The sequence below is a fragment of the Aquarana catesbeiana genome, linkage group LG10 (assembly GCF_042186555.1).
Source record: "Aquarana catesbeiana isolate 2022-GZ linkage group LG10, ASM4218655v1, whole genome shotgun sequence".
In the NCBI taxonomy this organism is placed as follows: Eukaryota; Metazoa; Chordata; class Amphibia; order Anura; family Ranidae; genus Aquarana; species Aquarana catesbeiana.
In genome coordinates this window covers 74,504,409-74,515,730 of record NC_133333.1, presented here as the reverse complement: position 1 = coordinate 74,515,730, position 11,322 = coordinate 74,504,409, and the positions used below count along the sequence as shown (strand labels likewise).

At 43.8% G+C, this 11,322-nt stretch overlaps 1 protein-coding gene across 3 annotated transcripts in view; it reads left to right on the top strand.

The window, feature by feature from the left end:
* The first annotated feature begins 1,847 nt into the window (after positions 1–1,847).
* Positions 1,848–11,322, top strand: part of LOC141110734 (suppressor of cytokine signaling 3-like) — a 413,958-nt gene continuing 404,483 nt past the window's right edge. For all 3 annotated transcript variants that reach the window (XR_012236327.1, XM_073602289.1, XM_073602288.1), the window contains exon 1: positions 1,848–2,199. The gene's annotated coding sequence lies outside the window, so the exon portion shown is untranslated. The remainder of the gene's footprint in view (positions 2,200–11,322) is intronic.

Here is an 11,322-nt window from a genome sequence, read left to right as displayed (position 1 = left end):
TTGCGGATGGCAGGCACGGGGTGCGCACCACTAGATGTTGCGCCCGGGGCCACCACCCCAGCTGCTCCACCCCCCCCCCCACTCTACGAAACTGGAAATGACACAGTGCATTGCACAGCTAGTTTCAGTAGAGGCAGGAGCATTGCAGATTGGCTCGTAATGTGAGCATAATTGGAACAGGTGGTCCCCTTTTGAAACGTGGGGAAGTGATCTCTATAAGATTTTATAAGATAAGTTCACCTTCCGAAACAACATGTTACATTTTCCACCCATTCTTAGCTTCTTCAGTGGCTCGGAGATCCAAGCCCTCTGTGTGACAGCAGTATGGGGAGAACCAGCGCAGCTGTGCGTCATTCATTCACAGAGTTCTTTGGATGAATGAACTACAAGTACCGATATTCTTTTTAGCTGTGGGCTTGTACTTCTCAATGAACTACCACAGCCCTGTTGAGCACTGTGGTAGTTCATTGATTCTTCCTGTCAGTGTGAAACTGCCTGCCCATGCTTATACTGACAGTTTGCAGGAGTCCTGCATGAGATCAGTGATCTGCTGATCGCTGGTGTAATGCTTTCTAGACTCCTAAAAAAAAAAAAGTTTTTTTTTTTTTTAAAGGTTAATTTATCTTTGAAAGTGGGAGTAAATGCCCATGCATGAATTTGACCTGTTGGTAAAGCATAGGCTTTACCTATGCAATAAAATAAATGTGCACCCTTTAGGAGATACAGTATTTACTGTACATGCAGCCGGTGGCATCACGGCGCATGCACTCCTGAAGGAACAGCCACCCTGGTTGTTCCTTCAGAGTCCTGTGCCGTAAAGGCAGCTCCCACGCGCATACACAGGAGTGACATCATTGTGGCTCTGGCCACTCACACACCCGGAGTCCCTGAACCCGGAAGGAAGACCGGTTGAAGATAGAAGCCCTCTCAACCAGGACAGCTCACCGCTGCAAGGCTTCGTTCTAAGGTCAGTTTCACATATTGTGCTAGTATGCGATGTATACTAGCACATTATAACTTTGCGTTGCAGGTTAAAAAAATGTAAAAAATTGCTGGCGGTTTACTACTGCTTTAATGCCATTTCAAAATTTGTGTTTTTTTTTTTTTTAATCCGTAGCACATGGTGATCCTGCCACAAAGGTCCTTGTCTATGCACTTCCTGGTATGGGGTGGCAACTATCTCCTAATTGTGCTGCTTGTACTGTCACCCTGTCTTATGTGCTCTTGGTAGAGACTGCCAGTGGCTGTGATTATACCTGCTGCAAGCATGGTTCAACTGTTCTCACTTTCAGTTAAAGAACAGTATTTTATGAAAAAAATATATATGATGTGCCTTAATATTTATTTGTCAATTGCAATCAAGCAGAGTCTTTAAAGCATGCAAAGTTTTTTTTTTTTCATTTTATAGTTACTATATTAGTATAGAACTGATTCAGACAGATTCAGTCTACATGCTAGAAAGGGCAGCTCAGCTGTTTGAAGATCCATTTCCAATAATTAAAGCGTTAATAAGATTATTAAGAGGGATATAAAAAGGCTAGTGTGTGTGTAGAGGTGGGGGGGGGGGGGGGTAACTTCCTGTTATCATTTTAGCTTCTGTTTGTAATGATATTTGGACTGCAGGGAAAGAGAATAAAAAAGAGATCGAGCATTACAAGTCCACCCCTTTACCAACATCACCCTCAGCACTTCCAGGAATACAGAGTGAGGGAGGGCTGAGAGGGGACCTAAGAGGGAGGGAATATAGCAGACAGCAGCCAAACAAATACTCGCAGCTGCTGACAAGCCACTCCCCTTACCAATAGTCGGCTTGAAAAATAGAAAAAAAGCGCATACACTATGAAAAACATCCCCTCCCCCTTCAAAAAGTGCAGCTTTGAAAGTGGTAAAGTGGGATCTGACTTCCAATGGGAACGTTGCTTAAGAATGCAGAACCAATGCGACTTTTGCAAAAGAGAACATAATATTGCAAACGGTTTAATTATTTGCATTACCTTACAAGAATCGAGCACTTTATGAGTAAAGCCAATAGGAGTATTAGGACGGCACAGATTTCTTAAACCACCTTCTACGTGTGTAAATATCTATCAACATATTATTTACCAAGATGCATCGTGTTACGTTTAATTTCTCAGGACAGTTTTGACTGTGCCGGCTGGACGAAGAGAGAAGCTGGTGAGCGTTTAGTGAGCAGTATAGGTAAGTTGGACCTGATCTGTGTTTGCATTACGGTTTTGTTTTTGTTCAGCATTACACAGTCCTCACCCCCTCCCCTCCCCCTCGCCTTAGATAGCATACTAATGATATTCCATGGTTTTCTGGTCATTGAAATGGGGAAATGTACCTAATTTTATTTGTTGGGAGGTCCATTAACCATCTTGTGCGCTCTGCATAATTTACAGTATATCAGCTGATACTCATGTGGTAATTAACATTTATCTTGAGGTCGGGCTTCCAAAACCGCGCTTCATTTTTGTCTGTTATTGAACATTTACTATGCAACCGGTGCCTACATTGAACTGATTTAGAAAAACAAAAGGGTAAACGTTCCAGCAACCCTACCCCACTGTATATACCCGCTCTAAAGCGGCGATGAAAAGTTGACATGTGTTTCCTGGACAAAAATATTGTTTTCAGTCGTACCCTGGCCTGAACCATCCATACTTATCTGCCCCCCCCCCTTATATTTTAATTTACCCCGCTATCTTATTCTTATATACAAAACATGCAGCTGAGATACAGATCTTTTTGTTATCTGTAAAATCTATGGATGGATGTCGTTTTTTGTACTTTACGATAATCTGTCTTGCAATTTAGATCTCACATTACAGCTTATACCATCCCATACACAACACTACTTTACATGCCAACTTTTATAAAGGGGATTCAACCTTTAAAATGGAAGTGGTGTGTTTTTTTTTTTTTTTTTCTTTAGAGGTACAGGGATGTATAAAAACAGAGTAAATTTTGCATCATTGTGCACACATAAACAGTTTTCTATGGGAAAGATAAACTACAAATTATGTTTTGCAGATTTAATGACACTTGCCTTTGTCAAATTTATGCAAAATAGATTTGCATAATTTGTGGAAACTGGAACAAAGTAAAAACAGAGCTGTTGCCTAGGACAACTAATGAGGAATCTTTTATTTCATCAACTTCTCTGGGAGTCTCAATCAATTATGATTGGCTGAAAATTGCAACGTGTAAGGTCATTGTAGCCATATTTTTGCACTTGTAACAAACAGCCAAACAGTTGAGTATTATATGTGACAGTTTTTTAGTTTTTTTTTTTTACACTAAAGTCTGCCATGGATGGATCAAATTTCAGCCGGTTCAGCAGTGAATGGCTGAGATTCAATTCACATATGGGCAGGCTGGTTGTATTGAAGTTCAGTACAACCAGCCAGTCGGATTTTGGCATGCAATCTCTGTCAGTGGCTAAAGCCGGTAGCAGTAATTATTTTGTTCTCCCAGCCAGGAACCTTCCTCTCCCCCTCCCCCACTGGCAGAACACAATAGCACTGCAGGAAGCATTCCCCTATCAGTGTTGATGGGTGAATCTAGCGATTTTTATTCCCTGCAACCTGTGATTGCAGGAAAGGAAATCAAATCATATATGACCTGCCAAAGGGCTGTTTCAAACATGGGGCAGGGTTGAAAAAATAGAAGGTTGTTCCATGGTTTTATAACCCCCTTATTCTATACAGTATCTCACAAAAGTGAGTACACCCCTCACATTTTTGTAAATATTTTATTATATCTTGTCATGTGACAACACTTAGGAAATTACACTTTGCTACAATGTAAAGTAGTGAGTGTACAGCTTGAATAACAGTGTAAATTTGCTGTCCCCTCAAAATAGCTCAACACACAGCCATTAATGACTAAACCGCTGGCAACAAAAGTGAGTACACCCCTAAGGGAAAATGTCCAAATTGGGCCCAAAGTGTCAATATTTTGTGTGGCCTCCTTTATATTCCAGCACTGCCTTAACCCTCTTGGGAATGGAGTTCACCAGAGCTTCACAGGTTGCCACTGGAGTCCTCTTCCACTCCTCCATGATGACATCACTGGGCTTGTGGATGTTAGAGACCTTGCACTCCTCCACCTTCTGTTTGAAGATGCCCCACAGATGCTCAATAGGGTTTAGGCCTGGAGACATACTTGGCCAGAGCCTCACCTTTACCCTAAGCTTCTTTAGCAAGGCAGTGGTCCTCTTGGAGGTGTGTTTGGGGTCGTTAGCATGTTGGAATACTGCCCTGCGGCCCAGTCTCTGAAGGGAGGGGATCATGCTCTGCTTCAGTATGTTACAGTACATGTTGGCATTCATGGTTCCCTTAATGAACTGTAGCTCCCCAGTGCCGGCAGCACTCATGCATTGAGTTCATGCTTGACTTTTACGCTCGTTTGTGAGTATTCATTTGCTGTTTTTACTTTCTTTAATAAATGCTACCAGTGTAATGCACTAGATCGGTGCGCCCCCCTTTCTTTCTTTTTTTGTAGTCCATGAATACCCATTATTCTGAGGAAGGCTGCAAGACGGCAGATACCACTGAAGCATTCGGTCTTACCACATATTGAAGAACTAGATACTCGAGCGCAGGAGAAATTTTTAGTTTTGACTGTAGGCAAGACACACTTGTCTTTGTACTCCTCACCTTCGTTGCCGCCACACACGCTTGACACCATCTGAACCAAATAAGTTTATCTTGGTCTCATCAGACCACAGGACATGGTTCTAGTAATCCATGTCCTTAGACTGCTTGTCTTCAGCAAACTGTTTTCGGGCATTCTTTTGCATCATCTTTAGAAGAGGCTTCCTTCTGGGATGACAGCCATGCAGACCAATTTGATGCAGTGTGCGGAATATGGTCTGAGCACTGACAGGCTGACCCCCTACCCCTTCAACCTCTGCAGCAATGCTGGCAGCACTCATACGTCTATTTCCCTGTTCTGAGTGTAACCTGGACTATGAAACCGCAGTATGGTCTTGGTCACTGTGCTGCAGCTCAGTTTCAGGGTCTTGGGAATCTTCTTATAGCCTAGGCCATCTTTATGTCGAGCAACAGTTCTTTTTTTTCCTCAGAGAGTTCTTTGCCATGAGGTGCCATGTTGAACATCCAGTGACCAGTATTAGAGAGTGAGAGCGATAACACAAAATTTAACACACCTGCTCCCCATCCACACCTGAGACCTTGTAACACTAACGAGTCACATGACACTGGGGAGGGAAAATGGCTAATTGGGCCCAATTTGGACATTTGCACTTAGGGGTGTACTCACTTTTGTTGCTAGCGGTTTAGACATTAATGCCTGTGTGAGTTATTTAGAGGGGGCAGCAAATTTACACGCTGTACACTCACTACTTTATATTGTAGCAAAGTGTCATTTCTTCAGTGTTGTCACATGAAAAGATATAATAAAATATTTACAAAGATGTAAGGGGTGTACTCACTTTTGTGAGATACTGTATATACCTCCTATTGTGCTCTGTGGGCAGTAAATGGGGCTGCACTACAAACACCTTGCAACAGCCTACAATGCATGCAGTTGCGGGTCAGTGGTTTAGGCTTTTTAGGGTTATAATAGGCAGTGAGGAGGTAACATATCGCTTTCCAATAGCCTATGAACCAGCCTCTGAAAAGCCATCCATCGAAGACCAGTGTCATCTGAGTGGTTGCCATGGATTACAGTGTTCTGTGTTGCATTGCTAAGGATAAAGAATGTGCTATTTTGTTAATTGGCAGGTAGTTATGCTGAAATAAATGGGCAGCATATTCGCAATGAATGTTAATGTGCAGCATAGTATGTGTTAATGTGCATGTGTTAATGCACCACAGAAGTGTAAATCCAGCCTTGCAGTAGACTTTCAAAATTCCAAAGCCATTTATTCTTATCCTTATCTTTTCTTAATAATATTATATTCAAGTCAGAGTTTTGCTTTTCCATTGAGGATAATGCCAAGGTCACAATTTCATTTTTCCACTGAGGGATTCTGCCTCCAGTAGCGAGTCCTTTTCCTCCTTCTTCTGTTTGCCCCCACTTTCCTTCTATTGCCAATTCTATTGTCCTTACAGTCATGCTGCCCTCCCCGGCCCAGCAAGTCACCAAGGATGCCATCCAAAAGCAGTTCACATCCTACAAAGACAATATCTCCTAGGCACCGTCCTATTATTTTAATTTTCATGCTGTTCTACATATTACCTCATCACCCCCTCATGCAGATCTCTCCTGGCAGTTTAACAACCCCGGGCACCTCACCTCTGCAATCCCTGACCACTCTTTTGACACCTCCGCTGCCCACAGCTGCCTTCCAGCAAATACACACCTTTACTGCTACTGCACTATAATAATCTCTCGGTCCCAACCCCCCCCCCCCCCTACACATGCATGCACATGCTCCCTTTATCAGCTGAGCAGATCCCAACACATAAAGATCTCCCAAACTGAGACATACTCAGTACTGATTCTGGTTTCCAGCTTCTTTATATCTGTAAGTGATTCCACCCTCCTGCTGTGGGAGACCTACTACAGGGAGCCTAACCCTAACCTGAGCTAATACCCTTTGCACTCCTCTTCTGCACATGCTGCCTGCCATCATACCTCTCACACTCCTCTCCTGCACATAGTGCCTGCTGTAATACTGTCTGCACTATACTCCCACACATATTGCCCCTGTCATACCTTGCAGTCTCCTCTGTTGCACATATTACCCCATGTCAAATCTTCCACACATCTCTCTTCTGCACATACTGCTGACTGTCATACAGCCCATAGTTGCCAACATTGTAAAAACATTTATAGGGACGCTTTTGTCTGTAGGCAGAGTCTTCTTTTAATTAGGGGCGGGGCATGCATTTGTAGGTGTGGCATAGGTTGGGAGAAATAATGGAGGGAGGCCAAATTGTGAAGGTTGGCAACTATGCAGTGTACGGAGGTCAGCAGGTTGTAGGGCAGTGTACGGAGGTCAGCAGGCTGCAGAGCAGTGTACGGAGGTCAGTAGGTTGCAGGGAAGTGTTTGGAGGTCAGCAGGTTGCAGAGCAGTGTTAACATGTGTGCCACTGTGAACCTTGCTCTCTATTTATGGAGAAACATCACAGCTAGGTTTTAGGAACAGTGAGAAGGCAGCACTTACCTGGTCCTGCTGACCAGCCAAGTTCCGCTCACCATCCACGGGCTGTAAATACAGCCTTCTACCGCTCTTAGCAGCTCCTACCCCGCAGCATCCCCAATATGCAGGCAGCATGGCATAGGGCGGGATCAGAGCAGCAGTGACGCTTAAGGCCCCGCCCACTCCTTCCTCACTTGGCAAACACAGCAGCTCGCTGCCTGTCTCTCTGAGTCCCACGGCGGTGTTCTGACAATGGCAGCTTGTTGCGTGTGCCGAGATGATCCGTCCATTAGCATAGCTGTCATGACACTATGCTAATGGGTGTATCATCTGAGCCGGCCATGCCCCCCTTGACCAATCTGCAGTTCTTCCTTGAGGAGAAAAAATTCCTTCTTCTCCTCAGTCTTCACGAGTGAATCGGGGGGCTTCAGTAACCAAAACTGCAGTGTTTATCCTCATGACACAACACAGGAAGCACCTACATGGTTAACAGAGGACGGAATTAAAATTAGACTTGAGAAACTTAACATTAATAAATCACCGGGACCAGATGGCTTGCATCCGAGGGTACTTAGGGAACTCAGTCAGGTGATTGCCAGACCGTTGTTCCTAATTTTTACAGACAGTCTATTGACTGGAATGGTACCAGCTGATTGGAGAAAAGCCAATGTAGCACCAATATTTAAAAAGGGCCCAAAAAACATCCCTGGGAATTACAGACCAGTTAGCCTAACATCAATAGTATGTAAACTCTTGGAGGGGATGATAAGGGACTATATACAAGATTTTAGTAATAAGAATGATATCATTAGCAGTAATCAGCATGGATTCATGAAGAATCGTTCTTGCCAAACCAATCTATTAACCTTCTATGAGGAGGTGAGTTGCCATCTAGATAAAGGAAGGCCCGTAGACGTGGTGTATCTGGATTTTGCAAAAGCATTTGACACAGTTCCCCATAAACGTTTACTGTACAAAATAAGGTGCGTTGGCATGGACCATAGGGTGAGTACATGGATTGAAAACTGGCTACAAGGGCGTGTTCAGAGGGTGGTGATAAATGGGGAGTACTCAGAATGGTCAGGGGTGGGTAGTGGGGTTCCCCAGGGTTCTGTGCTGGGACCAATCCTATTTAATTTGTTCATAAACGACCTTGAGGATGGCATAAACAGTTCAATCTCTGTATTTGCAGACGATACTAGGCTAAGCAGGGCAATAACTTCTCCGCAGGATGTGGAAATCTTGCAAAAAGACCTGAACAAATTAATGGGGTGGGCGACTACATGGCAAATGAGGTTCAATGTAGAAAAATGTAAAATAATGCATTTGGGTGGCAAAAATATGAATGCAATCTATACACTGGGGGGAGAACCTCTGGGGGAATCTAGGATGGAAAAGGACTTGGGGGTCCTAGTGGATGATAGGCTCAGCAATGGCATGCAATGCCAAGCTGCTGCTAATAAAGCAAACAGAATATTGGCATGCATTAAAAGGGGGATCAACTCCAGAGATAAAACGATAATTCTCCCGCTCTACAAGACTCTGGTCTGCCCGCACCTGGAGTATGCTGTCCAGTTCTGGGCACCAGTCCTCAGGAGGGACGTACTGGAAATGGAGCGAGTACAAAGAAGGGCAACAAAGCTAATAAAGGGTCTGGAGGATCTTAGTTATGAGGAAAGGTTGCGAGCACTGAACTTATTCTCTCTGGAGAAGAGACGCTTGAGAGGGGATATGATTTCAATTTACAAATACTGTACTGGTGACCCCACAATAGGGATAAAACTTTTTCGCAGAAGAGAGTTTAATAAGACTCGTGGCCACTCATTACAATTAGAAGAAAAGAGGTTTAACCTTAAACTACGTAGAGGGTTCTTTACTGTAAGAGCGGCAAGGATGTGGAATTCCCTTCCACAGGCGGTGGTCTCAGCGGGGAGCATTGATAGCTTCAAGAAACTATTAGATAATCACCTGAATGACCACAATATACAGGGATATGTAATGTAATACTGACACATAATCACACACATAGGTTGGACTTGATGGACTTGTGTCTTTTTTCAACCTCACCTACTATGTAACTATGTAACTATGTAACTATGTAAGGTGGGGGGATGACAGGGTGGCCCGGGGGCTGGGACAAAAATTGGGATATAGGTTGGATTTTTAGGATTGTCCCGGCAAATTCGGGACTATTGGCAAGTATGACAGCCCCACACTCTTCTCTTGCACGTTCTGCCCACTCACATGCCCTCTGCACCCCTGTTCTGCACACACTTCCTGTTGTCATGCCTTCTGCACACCTCCCTGCGCATAATACCCCCATCATACCCTCCGTATTCCTGTTCTATGCATATTGCCTATTATACTTTCTGCACTTCTCTTGCTCGTACTGCCTACTGCAATACCCTCCACACTCTTCTCCTACACATACTCTCCACACTATTCTCTTGCACATTCTGCCTGCTGTCATAACCTTCACACTCCTCTCCTTCACCTACTCTGTGCTGTAAATTCCTCTGCTCTCCTCTTTATCACTCCCTGTCCACACTCATACCCTCAGCACTTCTCTCCTGCACACACTGCTCACTGGCTCTACCTTTTTCATTACTTTGCTGCACATTCTGCCTGCCGACATACCCTCCACACTCTTTTCCTGCACACACTTCCTCTGCCATACCCCACGCTCTACTCTTGCACATACTTCCCATTGTCATAACTTCCACAGTCCTCTCCTGCACATACTTTGTGCTGCAATTTTTTCTACGCTCCTCTTGTGCACCCCCTGTCTACTCTCATACCAGCACTTTTCTCTTGCACACACTGCCAACTGTCTATACCTTCTGCATTACTCTGCTGCACATTCTGCCTGCCATCGTACCCATCACACTCGTCTCCTGCACACCCTGCCACTGCTCCTCCTCTCCTACACATACTTCACATAGTAGATGTAAACTCTATCTGAATTGCATTCATATGCTAAAATAATGCATACAATAAACAAATGCTTTTTATTCCTTTTTAAAGAAATACAAAAAAAAAAAAAAAATCTCAAGTGCTCCTGCTCTTCCGCAGGCATTTCTAGTCTACATACATGGACTCCAGTGGTGATGGCTGCATGGCGTTTCTGAGGGCAGTTTCCTGATTGTGAAAACAATGGAAAATGCCTGAGTAATCTGTGTAAAAATCCTATTTGTATTCTCTCTTGGAAGACTTATTTATTTATAATCTTTTTTTTCCTCTCATGAATTTTTTTTTTTTGGGGTGGAACACCACTTTAAATCAATAATGTGCCTAAAAAAATACAAAAAAATAAACATTTGGAAATTTTTTTTTTTTACTCACCTCTAAATGGCTGTTGCTAGGGGGTCCCTCGTAGTCTGCCTCCTTCAGTGCCTGGGCTCTTGACATCACTTCCCCTCAGCGCAGGAAGGGCTCAGCTCTGCCCCCTCCCTCTTGTCAATCATCTGGGACACGTGACAGGTCCCAGATGATTGCGCGGCCAATCACGGCGCGCGGTGCCGCTTGCGCATGCGCAGTGGGTGCCCGTCTGTGAAGGCACAGCCGGACGCCCACAGTTACTATGCAGGTGCCGCTGAACGGAGGGGGAGACGAGCGGGGCTTCGATCCCCCGCATAGCTGGACCCTGGGACAGGTAAGTGTCCGTTTATTAAAAGTCAGCAGCTGCAGTATTTATAACTGCTTGACTTTTTTTTATTTTTTTGTTTTATAATGGGAACACCACTTTAACTAAATGGACTTGTGCCTTTTTTAAACTTGACCAACTGTGTAACTATGTAACTCCTGGTGAAAGGGTGACAACACAGGAACACAACTGTTAGACAGGGCTAGAGCTTTGTTACCCCATAACAGAAGGTACCCAAACAAGAACTTTCATGGCAGGAGCAATAGCTACAGTTTTAAAAATATTACAATTATTTTAAAAATCTTTTGAAGTTACACTGACATGTCAAAGCTTATATGAGATTTTTAGTGATTGGGTTTATATATACTTTAAGGGTTCTATTTATAAATGTTTTCACACAACTTTCATCCAGGAGTCATACTTGATTTGATTGTAGCCGTATTAGTGCAATTGTGACAGAGAAAATTGAGTACTGTCCGTGATACTTTTTTTATTTGCACTAACATACAATTTTTCAGGACAAGCTTTCGGGGTATGTCCCCTTCTTCAAGGTCCAAGCAGTACT